We start from the raw sequence: 20,308 nt of genomic DNA, 5'->3' as shown, positions 1-20,308 counted from the left end.
CTAACACCTGGGGATAAAAGAGCTGAAATAGTATTGAACCTCTCCCTCCACTTTTTCTTTAGGCTCCCAAACATTTCTTCATTAAAACTCTATTTTGGTTCCCTGGTAACATACAGGCGGGAATGTTTCTCGGGTCAGATTTTTCAGCAGGAGCGTGCGTCTTGTTTTATTGCCAGCTTCAGTTTAGTGTGTTCAGAGAAAATGGTTTTCAGTGACACTTGGAAATAATTTATATACAGTACAACCTTGGAAAGGTACCTGGCCCTCCTGTACAAGGTGTTTGGCTTTCAGAGTATCCTGTATTCTGCAAAAGCAAGGGAAGGACATGTTCTGATGAGTTTAGTGGGATCCATAGTGAAACGGGATGAGACATCACGCCCCACCTCCTCCTCCCCCCTCCCCCCTCCCCCCCAGCACCTTTGGTTGAATAGGTTTGTTTTTAGGTGGCTCCCATGTGTAAGATCTTTAGAGGAGCCATGAACAGAATGAAGGGGGTTGCAAGACACATGAGGCTAATCAAGAGCTGGATATTTCCCTGGTTATATAAGATGAGGGGTCGTAAATATGGCTCTAGCTGGATTTATAGGATAATACACTTGGACTTGAGTTGCAGGGAAAGAGGTATTTCCATATTCTACCTGTTTATATCCAGGGAAATGGAGTCACTTAGGACAACTTGAATCTGTCACTCTAATTTTGACATTGAGATATGGACATTTTTCCTTTCTTGTCTTCCCTCTAGTAGTTAAGGTCATTGTACCTGGGAGGACACTAGTCTTATTTGACCGTGACATTTTAAACAGAAAGGTCTCGGCCTTTTACAGGCTGGAAAAAAAAAATATATATGACCATTATCTCTAAAGTCCCAATTTTGACCTGTACTGATGTTTAGTTCTGGTTTCACTTACGGCAATAGTTCGCTCATTATGAACCAAGTATGTCTAGGATATATTTTATGAGGAATACTGAAAATCGTTAAGAAATTGGATTTTTTCCAGAATGGCATTTTAAGTGTAGAGGGCTAAGTAAATCTTGTTAAGTTTGTAGGGTCTCTGTCTTTGCTGTTCCTTTGGCTAAGAATAGGGTAGAGAGCTAGCTGTCCTTTTAGGAACTGCACTCATGCACAAGACATCGGTGGGAACTTGAAGATCAGTAAGAGAAAGTCTGGGGGAAGGGGTGGCTTGCATTGTTCGGCTACTCACTGATAACAGCTTTTTGGCTGGGCCTCGTCTTTAATTGGCCAGATGGGGATTGAATCAGCCTGTTCAGCCTATTCACAGTGCCACAGGTGGCCACAATCTCTATTAGATAAAATGGAAACAGATGAAATCACATCTGGGGAATATGATACATTAAAAAAAATTTTAGTGCCATTTTTAAAATCAGCATGTGTTCATTGTTCTTTTGGAGCATAGAAAGATGTCGATTTTATATCTTGGTTAAGGTGAGACCAAAAGTGAAGAGTTTTCTGGCTTGAATTGATTTGGCACCTGTTTCTTGAATTGTGTTTGCATGTTTTTAGAGTTAATTGTCCTATGAGAAGAATAAAGAAAAAAGAGCTTGAAGCATCTTTTTGTTTTTGTTACTGTTTCAAGGTTAATATTATTTGAGAACGATCCCCTGAATACGTAGTCTATATTATTTCCACCAAATATATGCTTAAGTACTTTGGTTATTTGTGCTCAGATATAGGATGGTCTTCATTAATCTTGGGATAAGGAAGGATTGTTTGTCATTTTTAAAGGTTTGAACTCTACCTTCAGTTCTTGTTTTTAAAACAATAGCTCCTGATTTCATGTTTTCTTTCAAACAAGTGAGACATTTACCTAACTTCCAACATGACCATGATGGTTTTCCCTTGAGTATATATGCCTCTTGAATGGAGGTTTATAAAATGATTTAATCAGAATTTTTTTTTTGAAACAAAATTTAACTGGAGGATCGAACTGAGAAGGAATGAAGATGAGAGGGAAATCAGGAATTAGAGAAAAGTATGTGTGTGTGTGCACTTGCATGTACATTTTATGACCTGACTTTAGAGCCAGAATGCTATGAAAAGTGGTTTGCTGAGAGACGAAGGAGAAAACCACACAAAAGGAAAAATAGGAGGGAAATGTAGGAAAGATGGGAGCAGGGTTGAATTGGGTTACTGAAACTTTATAATATAACTAAAAAAGTTTACTCCCTGCTCTCTTTCAGCTGGTAATGTATTTAGTATGCTAACTGATGAAATCACTTCTAAGTCACTGTAGTTGAAACACTGTTAATGCTATAGTGCAGAAAATGGACACTTTGTAAATAAGTACAAATAGAAAAGGTTTCTTACAAATTGTGGACCTCACTTTTAGCCTCCCTGTCATGGCGTCCACATTAAATCAAAAGCCTGCCCAGAATATATTTTTCATGAAATTGTCTATTCTTATTATTTTGTTCCCTGGCTATGAAATCAAACATAATCCTGCTACCAGTGGAGAGACAGAGGGAGATGATAATTCAGCAGTATATTTGAAAGAGAATCAGAAATAAGGTCGGAGTTAAAAAAAAAAAAAAACCCTGTAAGATTATTCATCAGTGTCCTCAATTTGTGCCATCTAACTTAGGGATGGCATATGTTATGTGATGTAGTCTACAGCTAAAAGTGGGGAGGGAAATGCATGGATGTTTCAATCACTGTTAGAAGAGGTCATCCAGAGGACGTGACTACTGTCGGATCCAAGCAGCTGGACCAGGGCAATTGGAGGCTCCTCACCCCCTCCCTTGCCCTTGGAATGTATGTTCTGCCCACCATAGCAGGAACTGTTTTCAAGGACATAGCCTTGAGAGAAAAAGGTGTTGCTGAGGCTATCTGGATGGTGTATGTGACTGAGCCCTCAAATAAGGCCGCTATATGGATGTAAGTTTCTGGCGGGAGGGGGTGGAAATCTACTTGACTCCAGCTGGGAGGACAAATATAAGTTGCCTTGCTTATTGCATCTGCCACTTACCAGTCTGCAGTGGTCTGCCTCCTTCACTGGTCTCCTTGTCCTCTGGGTATGGAGGTCAGTTTCACATTTCACCCAGGGAAGGTCCAGAGTTTGCAAACCAGCAATACTGGAGCGAAAAATCTCTGCGATTTTGTATTGTTGATAGACGTATGATGGCTCCGGCTGAAGTTTTGTGTTATTAAGGATAAGCCAAACCCAAATTAGTGATTCCATACGGGTTATAGTGAAAAGATTGTGTATTCTGAGTAACCCAGGAAAAGCTTTTTATCACATAGGCATTATTCTGTTTTCTTCATATTGTTAAATGTAAGAAGGTACTAAGAAAATGATATGACCAAGTGTTAAAATTCAACAACCCCTCCCCTCCTTTTGCTGCACTTTTTTTTCTGGCCAATGCTTATGCAGAGTTTCTTAAAATAAAGCTGTGGATGGTTTGGAAATTAATGAGCCATGTAATATAAAATGTATGTGCAAGATTTCTGCAGAATTGTAGACCAAACAGTGGTTGAATCTTTTGAAGATAAAGTATATGGTCCTTCTTATTTTTTTTTTTTTTTGTCCTTTTGTTTTCCTCGTCCTCATGGGTTTTCTAGGACATGTGGATAATATTGCTTTTCAATATTTCATAGCAGAGTGTGCTTGTTTACTTAATAGCCTCCCTTCTTATTTCAAGCAGATGAAAGTGTGTGTATGTGTGTGAGAGAGAACGGGGATGGGGAGGGAAGAAGGATGGGAGGGTGAGTGTATATTTTCTTCCATGGGCCCTTGCCATTCTTCCAAGTGGTTTAAGTTTCTGTAAGTACACCTGTCATTATAAATTTATTCATCCTTGGGCATTGAATCACCTCTTTATTTTTTAAAACTCTTCACTTGGTTATAGGTCCTAATGGTCTTTTCTTAATTTACATCATCCCAAGCTCACTGTGATGCTTCATGCTGTTTATCAACACTCCCTAGAAAATTATGAACTCATGAGAGCAGAGCCATTGTGTTCTGCCCACCCTGTATCCCCAGCATCTCGCACAAACCCTCACCTGGTACATTTGCTCAACAACAGCTAATTTGTTGAATGAAGTCTCCCTCGGATTCTGTGACTGCGTTATTTTACTTCTAATTCTCTCAAATCTCTTTTTTTTCTGAGCCTTATTTCTTTCTTTGTCCTTTTTGTGCAACTTTTCACACACTTCTGTCTTAATTGTCTTCTCCGTCTACATTCTCTCTTGAATCAGACTGTGGTCTTCGTGCATCTTTGATCCAGAAGTCTCCTAACTCTATAGCTCTGGCCTGATCCCTTTCCAGTCCATTTCCACATGCTGCTGAGCAGACCTCTCAGCAATTTTTACTAGCACTTTGAAGTCAGTATGTTAGAAAAGACCTGTCCTCTCTTCAAAGAACTATTTATTTTCCAAATTTTGCCAATGGTAGCATTGTTTTTTGAGAACTACAGTTAAAAAAACCCCACAAAAGTGTTTACTCATCTGCGATACTTCCCACCTTAGTCATTGCCTCTCCTTCCCTGTGGAATCAGTCCCCAAACCTTATTGATTCTATGCTGGCTTTATGTTCTCATCATACACCCAAGGTCATGTTCTTATCATTTCCCAGACCAGGATGGTTGCCTCCTGTCTGTGCCAAGTGCCTCCCCACTCAAAACCAATCAAATTCACTAAAAACTGATTTGAGTCCGATCGTTCACCTGTGCAAAATCTTTTAATGCCTTCCCATTACTTATAGAACTAAAAATGCTGTTTCCTTAGCTTGATAGTATGTTGACAGTCTTCCATCCCAACATTGTCTTCCATGACTTATAGGTCTGCACTTGGACCTGCTAAATCGGACTGTTCTCTAGGTGTTCCTATCTCAAACACATCTCAATATGTATCTACTGCTTAGAATGAACTTTCTGCACCCACATTGTCCACTGAACATTGTTAATGGTTTCACATTGAACGCCTCCTTCAAGATTCATTGCAAATGCAGTGTCTTTCTTGTGCAGACTTACTGATTTCTCCCTGCGTCTTCCCCAAAGAATTCTGCTTTGAATTTTCTTAGGTCATTTTTCTTTTATTTTGACCTATCTCTGAATGACAAGACAGAATAGCTATGCATGTTTGTCTTGTTTGCAGCTGTTAAGTGGTAACTCCTCGATGGTGAGGATCATACACGAATTACCCATTTTCGTGCCCCTGGTAAGTATTGGCACAATGATTCACAAAAAAAAAACCTGCTGAAGGCATAGTTAATTGAATTTAAGCTGTGTTGCCCAGTGATAGATCCATTAAAGACCCCAAATTATAATTCACATTTGACTGCTTGTTAAACCATCTACTGGAAGTGACGTTCCTTTTTGGTTCCCTGTGTTTTCCATTCAGTGGGCCAGGTCTATATGGATGGTAATACAACATCAAAATAGTGCGCCTCCGCTCTCTATGTGCTCTTGCATCCATAATGCATTGCTACGAGTGTTTATATTGTTTCTGAAGAAGGGCTTAGTAAGTACCTGGTGTTTTCTGGAATGTAGAGCAATAGTCAGGGTTGTCTTTGGATGCTGTTGCTATGACTCTCCTTCATCCTTAATACCTTCCAGACCTACCACCTCTAGGATCTGTAGTCTGAGGGGCCCCCAGTGAGTGATTATGACCTCTTTTGGTTCCCCTACAGATAAGAGTGGAAAGATTAGTTAAGTATTCCCTCTGAATCAGGATTGTGATTGTCTATAGTCTGAATTTCGTGTTACGGAGAGTGGCCCTTCCTAATACTTCCCGGCCAGAGCCCGAATGGCTATACCACCATCTACCATCATTATTAACCTCTTCGTCATTATCCTTATCAGATGGTAAGTCTTTTCTATAATTATAGCTGTGACTGTGGAAAGGAATGGAAAAAAGAAACCGGAAACATCACTCATTGTGTACATATCCATTTCTTTCATATCAGAATTCACAGAGAGCATCAGGCTGCATTGGGAGGGAGGTGGGAGGTGGCTGGATCTTGTGACAGCTTGTGCTAAGAAGAAGATGGGGTTCAGCTCTTTTCCTCTCACCTCTGTGGCTGTATCCCTCTCACTGCTCAGTGAGTGTGTCATAGGCGGCTCTAGATGTGTGCATGTGCACATGGATTAGGAACTCCGAAAAAGGAGAGGATCGCAGTGTTGAAACACAAAAGTTCTCCACACACTCGGACAATCTAAGGAATAATTTGAACAGAGATACAAATATAGAATTTGCCCTATTGAGCACTTGGCCTTGATGCCCGTATTATGGGCTGATTTTTTTCCATCTGAACAAACACAGCCGGTGTGGTTGAATTTCCAATGGCTCTCCCGTTGGAAATGCCCTTTTGGGTATATTTAAATACCCTTTGGATATATAATTGACCTTTTAGAAACTTCTCTCCCCTATGTATTCCACCCTGATTACTTATTTAGGTAAAAACAAGCAGTCAACTCGTTTTACGACAACAGTCTGTAACTTTTTGGTTAGCTGGAGTTTGGATTGGCTTAGGGAAAGGTCCCTTCATGTAACTTAGGCAGAATCTGCTCATGAGCAGTGAATAAAAAGTCTTTAGGGAATTAGAACTGGCATTTGTTTTTATCGGTTTTTAAAAAGGTTTTGGAGGAAAAACAGACTTTCATCTCTAGATGTCAACACTCCTTAATATTTTGAAGACTCTTTTTGAGTGAAGCAGCTTATTTACGAAATGACAGTATCTGCAACCCAAATGGGAATCAGAATCAGCTTTGATACAGTAACTACCACAGTCTATATGATGATACACTCTCTTTCACATCTTCGTTGTAATACAGTCTGCGCATTGTGTTACAGATACTGAGGTGTCCCCAGGGCTGTCCCCCAATATGATGATTATTAATTTTTAATAAGAGGACACATGACTTCCAAATGCCTTCATGAGTTTCATAATAAAATTGGGTGAAAAGAGCACATGTAACTATTAAACAGATCTACATCTCAGGATGGCTGTTTTGCTAGCAGCTTTATTTTGGGTTGTACCTTTTTGTAATTTAATGAATTTCCGTTAGACTAGCGTGAGAAACTACTTACAAAAAAAAAAAAAATGGTCTTGCCTAAACCGTGTATCCATGCTTTGTATATGGTACGTGCTCCAGAGAAATGTTGCAGGAATTGAAGTATCCTCTATGATGGTCATACGTAAAGGTGGAAATAAACTCTTGTACTCTAGCCCATCTCTACCCTGTGGGAGGGGATTCTCCAATCTTCTTGTTTCTGCAGGGGATTTGAAACAAAAATGAAACGATAATACAGAATGAATAGGCATTTCAGAAATGACCCTGCAAATCCAGTCCTGAGGGCAAGTTTAATTTGGAGAAGGGTTTGAGAGAAATTTTAATTTAGCTTAGAAAGGTAAGAATATCTGAAATAGCCAGTGAGTAGAAGATCACTGTTCCTCTTTCTCCATTCATAAAATGGTGGTAATCATAGCCACTCCTAGATTATAGGAATGGATTCTGTAATGATGTAATGATGACATGAGTTTAATTCAGCAAATATTTGCAAAGAAACTCCTTGGTGCTGGGATCATGTGGAGTTGGCCTTCAGAAAGGTTACTGTTTATTCAAGAGAGATTTACTGAGTATGTACCAGGGGAGAAAGGTTACTAAACATGTGTATTTTAAAATATTCATCGCCATAACAGAGGTAAGGATGAAATGAGATGGATGCTGAAAAATGAGATTATGTCTAGTTGGCATAGGTGACATTCCCTTCCAAGTGAATGCAGTGAAAGTAAATGGTGATATTGAAGTTGACCTTTCTTTCTCTGGGGTCTTACAGAATAAAGCTATTAAAAGAACTGTGCTCACGATACTTTATTTGTTCTCTTGCCCAGTTTCTTCCCGTCTTCTATCTTTCCATCTGTAATATGGGTTTATCTGTTGGCCACTTAAAGACCTGATGTTATCTAAGCCCTTTTAAAGATTTCTAAGAGCTATTATGCTGGGAGTCTGAAAAAGTGCACTTTTTTTTATCATAAAACAAATACGATTTTGAAGCTTGGAGAGTACGAAATGAGTAATAACTTCTGTTTAAAGATAATCATGAAGTAATTGAACATTCCCTGTTCTCTTACTGCCGGTTTAAATAATGGTTTGGTCAAGGCACAGGCATTTTAAATTAGTGTAGAATTTTGAAAATTAAGTAGACTATCACTCTAATTTTTAAATTTAATTTTGTTCAATCAACCATTGACCATAAGAATATTATACCTGAGTTAATATTGTGAGCATTTGTGAAAATCTGATTCTGCCAAACCTTTCTCTCGCATTTTCCCCAAGAATTCTTAAATCACGCTTTCTGTGCTTTCTATTTCCCCAAACTCCCTTTCATTGGAAGCCAAGTCTCTTCCTACTGAGATGCACAGTATTATCACAATCTGTTCTCTCTTCCCTCTCCTTTCAAGGTCCGGTTTCATCCACGTTTCCTGCTGAAGCTATGATCAGAGGGTTGGTGCAGGCTCTGAAAGACAGGTGCATTATATTAATTTGACGGTGGTGGGGAGGGAAACCTTGGGGGGGACAAGTATAAAACAATGAGCATTCAGAACCAGGCACTGAGAAACATGGAAAAAGAAAGCTGAAGACTATAGAATACAGCCATACGCAGGTAAGGGAGTGAGGGACTTATCCTGCTGTGTGTTTATAGAATAAACTCCATTTTTGATGGAGGCATTGTAAGGTAGTTTTTAAAAAGGCAAAACGTCTAAACTGCAAGGCTAGGAACCATTAAACACCAGCACTTCTGATGTGATTTAAGTACCGGATTTGCAGCTGAACCCTATAAGCCTTCCTAGTGAGAGTGGGGGATGTAGATTTCAAATGAAAATTAGTCATTAAAATAACTTTCAAAATTGTTCAGCTTGCAGGATACATACTGACAGTGCAAAATCTACAAACACTGAACTGGGAAGGTTGAACCATAGACATAATTTGTTAGAAACATGGCAATTTAAAACAGTTACATTTATCTTTGGATCCCTGAACATGAGATTTTCATAAATATCATTAGAATAGAATTTCAGATCTCAAGCAGTGACAGTTATAACTTTGGTCTTAATGCAATTTGTTTTGATGGTTTTGTAAATAGTTTTGAGGATGTTGTTCAACAGTCATCCACTTAAAACATGTTTATCAGTTACCTATTGTAGGAGGGACACTGCTGGCAAGTATTTCTAAATAGAAGAAGGTAATATAAGCTGTTTAAGGTCTAGGAATTAAGGGCTTTTAAATCCGGTCTTCCTTCTCCATCCCAGAATTCTACTTGATCTGAATTGTGGTATTGATTAGGTAGAGGATGTTAGCTTACCTTATTTTCAAACACCCTTGCTAAATACCTTCACAGGACCCCAGTGTATATCCTAGAGGGAGGATATTGGCAGGTCCTGGTCTACTATGAAATAATAAGCCGAAGGAGCACAGAGTGGATGTTACATAACCACATGATTTGTTATTAAGTGAAATTGGTTTCACAGAGTCACATAAAATACAAAACAAACATTCCACAGAAAAACAGCATTAACCTATAGACTAGATAATATTACTACTCCCCATATCAGTAGGGCATTCTTCAAATGTGAGCCAACTTATTCTTCTGTAAAACATACACTAGATATCTATTATTTGTCTAGCATTGTTCTAAGTTCTAGAAACATATGTTAACATCTATTATTTGTCAAGTGTTGTTCAAAGTACTAGAATACAGAGATGAAAATATCCCATGGAGAGTCCTGAGTCTAGTTAAAGAGCTTGACATGGAAGATGGTGATTAGCACGTAGAAAGTCCGAGTGCTTTGGCAACACAGACATGAATCACTCATGCAGGCCGAGTAGGGTCAAATGATGCTCCCTACACTGGATGGGACTGGAGGATGGGAAGTTTTCCCGGGCCAGGCTGCAGGTGGGATGATGGATGTTTGAGGTGGGGCGAGCTGTGAGTCTATGGCTGGTCCTAAGAGAACATATGGTACAGTCAAGGAACAGTGAGAAGTTCTGTGTGTTGCGGTGGAGCCGGGGAGTAGAAGGGAGCGGTGAAATAGGGGCTGGAGAAGGACGCAGCGTCAGGACAAGAAGGCAGTGGGTACCACTGATAAATTCGAGTCAAGAGCACAGTGTGATCACATTTGCCTGTTGGGAAGATAACTGCAGTGATTGGCAGATGGCCAGAGGGGCGTGAAATAGCAGGCACGGGTACCACAGCTGAGGTGGGGTTGCAGGTGAGGCATATTGAGGAGCACAGTAAAAATCAGTGATATGGTGGAGAGTAGAGGGTGCATGTGAGATAGAGGACAAGACCAGCAGGGATTGATGCCAGGTGGAAATTGGGGTTGGGGGAGAAGGAGAAGCCTGGGAAATCTAGATTTCTGGCTTGGGTCACTGATGGGCAGCATATATTTACTAAGATGGGAAATATAGGGGAAGTTTAGTTGAAGGAAGTGAGATCCATTATGGGACTCTGAAATTTAAGGCTTTCTTTAAGGAGACCTTCCTCCTTCAAAATGGAGACGGCGTAGTTACCGGGCTATCTGGGCCTGGAACGTGAGAGTCCGACTGGGTTCTGCAGGCAGTGGGGAGCCAGCTGAATTTAGTGAGGAGTGACAGAATGAGGAACATTAATTTTACATAGCTGTGTAGGATGCGTCGTCGATAAGGATGTCACTAGGAGGTGGTTGCATTAGTCTAGGCAAGAGACAACGTTTGCACAAGAGTAAAGGCAGTAGGAATGGGAAGGGCGGGAGGAATGGAAAAGGAGGAAGATGGGGAGATTGGTGATGGGGACCTCGTGGTACCATGATGAGAAGCAGGGAACACAGGAGGAAGACAGGTTTTCAGGTTTCAGAGGGATGATAACACACTCATTTTTAGAAATATTGATTTCGACTGGGAAAGAATCCAGGTCGACTGTCCCAAAGGCAGTTGGAATCGTGGAGTTCAAGTTTAATTGATTTCAGGGACGCACGCATTTATTGAGCATCTAGTGTTGTGACGGGTATCAGGAATAGAGAGATGAAAGAGGCATGGCCCTACTCCCAAGAAGCTGGCCAGCAAACTAAGCTGGGGACTGAAATGCGGGAGCCAGCTACAGAGAGCAAAGGTAATTAAACACATGACACTGAATAAGGGGTAGAGTCTAGGATTAGTACCATGAAGAAGAAAGGTGAGCGATGGATATAAAACCAAGGAAACATGTCCTAGTTGGAGAAGAAATTGGAGAGGAAGATGTCATGGAGGTCGTTTCCTGGTGCATAGATGGCACATACTTGCCGACTCGTGTGGAATATAAGAATTTCAAAAAGCCACAGTGGGTGAATGGCGTGAACTGCTGCAGAGCACTAATGGGGCATGAAGAATGGGGTCTCAGAACAAGACTCTGGATCAGAACTAAGGTTCAGGCACTATGTCTTTTCCTGTGTAACCTTAGGAAGCCACATGGCCTCTTTGTAACTTAGTTTCTTTATGTGCACCTGGAATATTCTTGCCCCATATACTCCACTGGCTAGCTTCCTCACTTGTTCACATCACCATTAAAATAATACTTCTCTGATGACTTCATCTGCTGTAACAACTCACATGTGTCTCCCTATTCCCTTGCCTTATTTTACTTTCATTCATAGCTTTTATATAATCCTTCAAAGAAAAAATTATGTACTACTGTACTAGAATATCATTTATATGTACTATGATACTTATATACTTATATTTTGTGTGTGTTTAGTTTTTAGTATCTTCCCTGTTAGAAGTCACTGAAATGTGTGTTGAATGGCAAATCAATGAAGAGGACTCATTTTGACAGATTGTACTGAGAAGTAACTGAACTAAGGTCTGTAAAGGGCTCAGTGCAGTGCCTGACAAATAGAGCCTATGGGTTGGGGTCATTTACATAATTATTTTGACTTGAGGAAAAGCTCTTTTAATCCTAAGGATGGGAAGTCAGGAGACTGGTGAGATTGGGAGGACATGGGTGGTCCCGGAGGGAGGGAGTTCTGAAGAAGGGGCACTTAACTCTCTGGAAGGCATAATCTCGTTCTCTGATGCAGGAGGGAGGGAGGCTACGCTAGGGTGGCGTGCTGGGGAGGACGCTCTGGAGGGGCTGGGCTGTGACGTGGGCACTGAGTGACCAGTGGGGCTTAAAGAGCTTGTAAGGGACCGTTTAGTAGGTGGCAGGAAGGGATCTGTGAGGGCCGCAGTTTGCCCAGCGGAGATGGTTGTCCGGAGAAGTGTCGAGGCTGAGAAACGAGACTGGGGAGAGTCTCAGAAATGTGGATTTGATTCAGTGGGCAAGAATTCAAGATTTTACAGAAAGATGGTGGCGTGATAAAAGTGACATCTTCAGAAGATTTGTCTTACCCTGTTCTACAGGAAAGATTAAGGAAGGGGGAGTGTTCAGGTGGAAAGGTCAGTTGAGGAGACATTGCATTTGTCCAGACTGTAGCAGGGTTGGCCAATTTTGTAGGGGGGCATGGTGGTGGTGGAGAAAATGAATTTGGCAGATTCTTGCGGCATTATGTTTTTGTAACCGATTGGATGTGGGCATGAAGTTAGGTGGGAGACCAAGGAAAAGCAGCTCTTAATCAGGCTCTACACTCAAACTTTGGCAACTGAAGAAAGGCCTTTTCTTATGCTGCTGGGAAGTTATTATCCAGAAGACAGAAGAAGGAAATTGTGTGTCTGTGTATGTGTGTAGGTTCAAAAGTTCCACTTATTTGGGGGATACTGGAGGGGTATCTTGGTAAGAGAGATACTGGGTAGTTTTAAATACCCTTTTTGTTGATAAGTAAATTCAGACTCAAAGGGGTTAAGCAACTTGTCCAAAGTCCTACAGCTAGTGATTAGGATAGTGGAGATATTAACCATGGCGGTATTAATTAATACACAGCCTGTACTCTTTTCTCTCTCTTGCCTGGGCAGGGCACTCTGGGCTGACCTGATGTGGTTCCGGGAGGGCTGGGCTCAGCTCAGCAGAGAGTGTGCCTCGTATCCAGTTGGGTGGTAAATAGGGTAAAGGGCAGATGACCTGAAAAATCTCCCTGTGGATTTCTAGATCACATCCAAGGTAAAGATCCAAAGCCAGTGTCCAGTCCAAGTGATGGTAGATGGGAAGAGGGAGCCTTGATAACCCGCCTTGTGGGTTGGGGAAAAAGAACCATTGGTGCTTGAGGAGTTTGAATGTCAATGAAAGTAACCTGCAGGGCCTCCCTGAGCCTGAGGGAAGGGCTGGGTGGAAGTGACTCAGGTGCGCCAGTCAGCTCCAGGTGAGGGTCTGGGGAAGACAGGGCTTTGAAAGTGTGGTGCACAGGGAGCCTTTGTTGGAGCACGTATATGATTGCCTCCAAAGACATGATTTTGATTCAGAACGTTCTACTTGCGTAGCTGCCTTCCCGCCAACCCCCACCCTTCCTCCACTGCTTGATCCTACATCCATATCTCCAACCCACCCTGCAGGGCACAGGCGATCTTGCTAAGAGTAACCAACTGAGAATATATCGCAGTACTGCAAGCGGTGAGCTCCAGCCATCCTCCATCCTGCCAGAATAAGTCATTTCATACTGTTCCTTCATGAATGCAGTTTTAATTAATTGCTTGGTGTCTGCCAACCCAGAGTAAGGAGTCTGTGCACAGTTTCGGGACCTATAGGGACACTTGAATATTTGTTGACCAATGGATAACGGAATGCCTTTAAATTTACAAATAAAACGGTCAAATGTTGTTATAACTATTAGGTAAGCTTCCTAACTCTGCCATCATGGAATGCAATAAGCAAGCACTTGCGGAATTCAAAGAAATTCTTTCTCTCTGGATCTCAGGGCATATTTCACTCAACTTCACTCCAATCAACACAGTTATTTAGCATGTCTTTAGAAATCAAACATTGTTCTGGGTGCTTGGGGGATACAGATACCTTCTCTGTCCTCACAGATGGCTAGCAAGGAAGAAAGACCTTCAACAGTGCATTAGCAGCATGCTGAGAATATTAGAACAATGAGTAAAGGATGCTACAGGAGCATAGGGGAAGGAAGTGGAATATGTCTTAGGAGTCAGAAAATAGCTCCTTAAAAGAGTAGAAATTAAGCTGACATCTGAATGACACTCAGAGACAGAAGCAGGAGTCGAGAACAGACCTGAAGACCTGAAGAAAATCTGAAAATAAAAAAGAGAAGGACAGAAGATAATGCTGAAGAGGGAGACCGGGCCAGGTGGTTGAGAGTTTAGGTTTTTATTAAGGATTTGAACTTGGTCCTATGGCAATTCGAACTAATTGGAAGTTTTAAGCAGGGGAACAAGTTAACCAAATAGCCACATCACATCTGGCCTTGGTCCTTCCACTCAGCAAAAAGCATAGGGCTATTATCCCAATGACCAGCAAACCATTGATCATGGCTTTGTACTGCCAACTTCTGTGGAATCTGGAATTATTTTCTCCTCTACTTTTTTTTTCCCCATTTACCTTTCTTCTCTGCATTGCCTAACCTCCAAAACCTGACTTTGGTCTGTTACTTAGACTTCCTTGCTAACCTTTTGGCATCTAGAACTTGGCAGTGTCCAAAGTGTTTGTGCCTTGTGCCCCCATCTGTAAAGAAAAATGTTGAGCATGTACCTTCATTTTTATAGATCTAATCATAAGCTATACACCTGTAGTTTAGAAGTATGTGTACTAATTATTAGTAAAGCTTAACTCCTTTCTTTTCTTAGATAATAAACATGCTAGAAAGTAATATGAAACTCAAAAGGTTTGATCCCAGTGACCTCTTGTGCAGGGTACTTCTGTTTATCCTCGACTAGTATAAAGAGAAAAGTTTAATATACTAGATTTTAGAGCCTAGGACAAAACAGTTAAGCAAAGAGTGATGAGGAACTATCAGCGATGTGCAATGCACACTGTGCAGTTTTATCAATAGCTAACTTCCGGGACACCTGGGTGGCTCAGTCGGTTTAGCATCTGCCTTCGGCTCAGGTCATGATCCCAGGGTCCTGGGATCAAGTCCTGCATCGGGCTCCCTGCTCAGTGAGGAGCCTACTTCTCACACTGACTCTACTGCTCCCCCTGCTTGTCTCTCTCTCTCTCTCTCATTCTCTCTGACAAATAAATAAAATCTTTAAAAAGTTAACTTCCACATATTTGTGTGTTCAGTTATAGAAATATCAAGCGTTAAGTGCTGCTACCTTGCCATGCTGTTCTTAGCTATACATCTTTCTCAGTGCTCTAGGCCAGTGGCCTCTGTCCCCATCCCCATTGAGAACTTTTTTACATTGTTCAGTCTCTGTCTTGATTGGTCCCTGGCACCCTCGTTCTGCATTCGGAGTTTCTGTTTCATTCATCATAAAGGTACCAGGTCCAGAGAAGCCTCCATCTCTGTGTACAAATACTCAAATACTTACATGAGACCCACATGCACTAGCACCTGATAAATTTAGAAAGGTATGCAATACAGGTTACCAGCCCTAACATATGGGCATTTTCTTCCTCAACCACAGAGAGCTCATCTGTTGTTCTGTTTCATGAATCCGTGCAGTGTGGGTCTGACGTCTGCTGGTTTGCAGAGAACTAGGGTTGACATTGTCTACCTGACTGTCATGTGTAATTGCCTACCTTCTTGTGGAGAGGTCCCTGCAGGCCTTCATGAGAAGGGATAGTTTTATCGAAAAAGACTGAGCCGTAAGTATTTAAAGATCCTATAGTATGTGCATTTTTGTCTGCCTGGTGCTTGCGGAATTGCAACGAAGTGAACGATGAGATCTATTTGAGGGGATGAGCTAGGATGACACACAAAAGCCACCGTGGTAATAGGTGTTAACGTTCTGAATTCATGATGGCCTTACTGATGATTTAAACAAACATCTCTGAATCTCACCTTAAATTGATGGATCGCAGTTGAGTGCTCTGGAATTTAGATTCCAGGAATATAGATGTTGTCTGTTTTGTTCACTGTGTATTCCCCATACCTTGAGCAGAGCCTTCCAGTCATAAGGCTCTCAAATATGTGTTGAATGAAGAAACTATCACAAAGATCTACCTCCTCCTTGCTGTCCACTGGGGAAGAGGGGTATGTCATTCTCAGACCAGTGTGACTTCAGTGCTAAAGGAGAGCCATGCACAAAGTTCAGTGGGAGCAAAGGCACAGGAATAACTACCTGTCTAGAGAAATTAAGGAACCCTTAAGGAAAATGGCATCTCAGTGAGGTCTTGAAGTGTGTTGGAGTTTAATCCAGTGACAGAGAGAGAAAAGGATTCTGAGGTCGTAGGAAGAGCGTGTGCCAAGGCTCAGATTTATGTGAAAATTCAAGCTGCCTTCAGGGAATAGTGAGAAAATCCATGTGGCCTGAATATTGGCAGTGTGGGAGATGTAGCCACAAGCGAGGCTGGGAGGGCAGATGGTGGTAGATTGTTTGAGATGCTGGCATTTATGATTGAAGAGTTTAAATTCAAACCTGCAGGCAATGGGGAGTTATTGAAGGATGTGGAGCAAGGGAATGGCCATTATTTGTGTTTTAGAAAGAAATGATGGAGGTAGTTCCTTAGAAGGCGAGGGGACTAGTTGGAAAAGCTGTGTAGCCTATGTGGAATGGGAGATCTGAATTAAAGCCGTGTGGTAGGTATAGAGGAGGTGTGAGGCTGAAGCGATATGGAGCAGTTACAATCAACAAGTCACTAAGCATTGCAATGAAGGCAGGGAAAGTAGAGGTTAAGAAAATGTCCATGCATCTAGCTCTACCCTCCAGTGAGAATTCTTGAGGATATGCCTGCTTTGGGACTTACTGAAGGTGAGGTGCTGGTGAAGAAGGTGGGAAAAACTAGCTGGCCACGGGGGCGTGTAGCTAGACCTCAGGAGGGGCTAGAACACAGATTTAGAAGCCAGGGCATTGCAGGTAAAACCTTGAGAACAGGGGAGAGAACAGAGCCCAGAATGGAATCCTAGTGGGCATGCTAATGCTAAGTTGGCTGCTCCAGGGGGAAGACGCCAGCGAAGGGGTCAGAGATGGACCATATGGGAAGGCAGAGGGAATGACAGCCAAGAGTAGTACTGCGGATGCCAAGGGAAGGAGACTCTTCCAGTAGTGGGTCAATTATCTTAAGTGCTTTGCATGGTTAAGTAAGATGGGAACTGAAATGATTTGGCAGTTAGGAGGTGGGAGCAATTTAGCAGGGCTGAAGCCAGATGGCAAAGGGTTGAGGTGTGAGTGCGGGAATGAAGAGAAGCAGGTGTAAGCAGCTCTAGTAAGAAGTTGAGTTGTGAAGGAAAAGGGGGTGGGGGATAGGGCAGCTGCCGGAGGGAGTAAGTACCGGCAGGTTCATTTTGTCCAACAGGAGACATTTGTGCACGTTTGTAGGCACAGACCTTGATAGGGCAGCGGAGAGCTATGGTCTGAAAACACAATAGAGAGAAGACTTTCTCTGTTATATCACTGTTGTACCTGGTTTATTCCATATAAGACGCTTACTGTACTGCAATGCAATTGTCTATTTAAATTTCACCCACTTCTGAAACTACGGAAGACTATAAATAATAATCCCCTGAGGATTTCCAACCCAAAGGTGATAGTTAAGCATTTTACAGACTATTTGCTTCCAGCCTTCTTTCCATAAAAGCGATAAAATGTTAACAATACAGTTGTCCTCACTTTTGCCACCTTCCATGTTCCCTTTCTTATCTCCTCTCCCCTGCCATGAACCACAAATTTGGCGTGTATCCTTTCAATTCATTTTAACATCCTTTGGTCTGTACATGTAGGTACACGTGACTGGTATGTGATAGGCTTTATGCATGCCCGTAGTCCATTCAGGCTGGGTCACCTGTAGACAACAGGGATTTATTGCTCACACTCCTGGAGGCTGGAAGTCCAAGATCAGAATGAGGGCATGGTTAGGTGAGGGCCCCTAACCTGGCTCATGGGCTCTTGTTGTATGCTCCCTTGGTGGAAGGGGCTAGAGAGCTCTCTGGGGTCTCTCCTATAAGAGCGTTCATACCATGACCTCACCACCTCTCCAAGGCCCCACTTTCTAGTACCGTCACCTTTGGGGGTTAGGATTTCAATATGTGAATTTTGGGGGATACAGACTTCAGACCATAACAATGTGTGTGTTTTAAAATTTATACAAATGGTGTCTCTTAAGAATTTTTTTCACTTAATATTGTTTGGGAGGTCTGGCTGCAGTGATACAGTTCACTCTTCTGAAGTCCTGAATATTTTGTGTGCAGTATTTTACTGCTATGTGGGTTTTCCCTAAGAGATAGAGTTGTCCTGGTCCAGGGGTGGTGTGTTGTTTATATCTGTATTCTCAGTGCCCAAATATTTATTGACTAAACGAATAAGCAGGCAGGTATACGGGTGGGATTGGGAAGAAGTCGTGAGCATCTTTTATGAGGCGGCAGAGAACAGGTTAGGTTTTAGGGGAGATGTCATGCTCACCATGATTGTGTTCTGTGAACCAATGTCATTTTTTCAGAAGAGGATGGGGATAAAGATTTGAGCAGAATGGTATAGATTTATAACTTTTAACTTAATTGGGGAGATTATCCCAAACAGTTACTATTTCTATAAGAGTCGTACACTTCAAACTCTCATCAATTCTGGGTTTGTGAACGACCAGAACTAGAAAACACCACCTAGCTTCTGAAATACCGATTTTTTTTTTTTTTTTTTGCCCAAATCCTTCTTTTCCTAATTTATATGTTCCTTTAGCGTTGGGTGGAAATGGCTTGTTCTTTGACTACAGAGTATTTTGTGATTTAAATCAGTCTTAAGGTTTCTGGAAAACATTCATCCAGCTGTCACTTGGACTCTTTATTAAAGATAGTTTTTATAGCTGGATGTGATGAATTGGGCTGTTTTGTGTAGTTTAATCTATTCTGTATGTTAATAATCCACCATGGCTTATATGCAAGACCATTTTTACGTTTCACAGTCTGTGTCTGAATATTGTGAAGCCATCCACGAGTGTCTAAGAGCTCCAGAACATGTTTCAGAGAATTAGGTCTTTCTCGGCCAACCTGACTATATAATTTATCACTGATCCAAACCAGAGGTTTATTCTCAAGATTCAAAAGGAAAAGCAAACTTTAATATGGTTCAACTAATATATATTGGATGTCTACTCTGGACTAGGCATTCTTCCAGGTGCTGAGTGGGTGAGTGAAAAAGAATCCAAAAATGAAGATCATGTTCTTGCTCTGTTCGTTATACTTGCAACCTACATGGGCAGACTGGTTGGATGATTTTGCCCCAGTAGGTGTCAGGGCTCTGTTTTAGAGTGTACCTGTGCAACTAGGTTAGAGCCCCATATCCACTCCACGATCCTGTGAGTAGGTAGAATCATCCCCATTCTACAGATTCAGGGATTGAGGCTGTGAAATGTTCAGCAACGCTCCAGGTCACACAGCAAGTATCAGAGCATGTGTATGACCAATTTCACAGGCCATGCCCATCCAGCTCCACAGCCTTTGTTCTTTCTACTCTTCACATCTGTCTCCCAGATGTCTCCTAAATGACTGATGGGTCTGCTACATTAATTACAAACAAGATCATGTGAGTTGAATATTAAACCTGAAAATAAAAAAGGAAGTTGATGATTTGTAACTCATTGTCTAGCTATAGAACTGCAAAGACACTCTCTTAAAAACGATTGGTGGGATGCGCTAGCTCTAGAGTGGGTATGGCGTTCCAGACGTTGGAACTTGCTTTCTACTTTTGCTTTCCTCCTAATACCTTGGCCTCTTCTCCTCTGTTCTAGTGCTTCTGTTCGGTCCCTGCTTTTTTCAGAGTTCCTGAGTATTGCCTCTCTTCCCAGAGAGTTTTAGGTGGAGAGGTGGAGTGTGCCCCTAGGAGACGCTTTTGTGTGATAGGGAGAGTAACAGGCTCCCGAAGACATATGTTTCAATCCCTGGAGTCTGTGGCTGGATACCTTACATGGTAAAGGGGATTTTGCTGATATCAAGTTAAGGACCTTGATCTGGGAGGATTTTCCTGCATTACCAGATGGGCCCAACACAATCGCTGGGAGTCCTTAAAGGTGGAGATCCTTTCCTGGCTCTCATCACAGTAAGATGTCACTAAGGAAGGATGGTCTGAGACATGCCGAGTTGTTGCTTTGAAGATGGAAGAAGGGGGCCATGGGCCGACGTATACGGGTGGCCTCCAGAAGCCACAAAAGGCAAATAGGTTCCTCCACAGAGCCTCCAGAAAGGAATCTAGCTCTGCCAACACCTTTGTCCAATGTCCTACTTCGGACCTAGCAGATAATAGCTCTGTGTTGTTTTAAGCCACAAGTGTGTGACAATCTGTTATAGCAGCAGTAGAG

At 41.9% G+C, this 20,308-nt stretch overlaps 1 protein-coding gene across 2 annotated transcripts in view; it reads left to right on the top strand.

Moving 5' to 3' along the window:
- KCNIP4 (potassium voltage-gated channel interacting protein 4) overlaps positions 1 to 20,308 on the top strand; it is a 1,107,330-nt gene that overhangs the window by 545 nt on the left and 1,086,477 nt on the right. The window lies entirely within an intron of this gene.

The sequence above is a fragment of the Zalophus californianus genome, chromosome 2, assembly GCF_009762305.2.
Source record: "Zalophus californianus isolate mZalCal1 chromosome 2, mZalCal1.pri.v2, whole genome shotgun sequence".
NCBI lineage: Eukaryota > Metazoa > Chordata > Mammalia > Carnivora > Otariidae > Zalophus > Zalophus californianus.
Note: the sequence above shows the minus strand (reverse complement) of the source record. Positions and strands in the feature narration are given on the sequence as shown.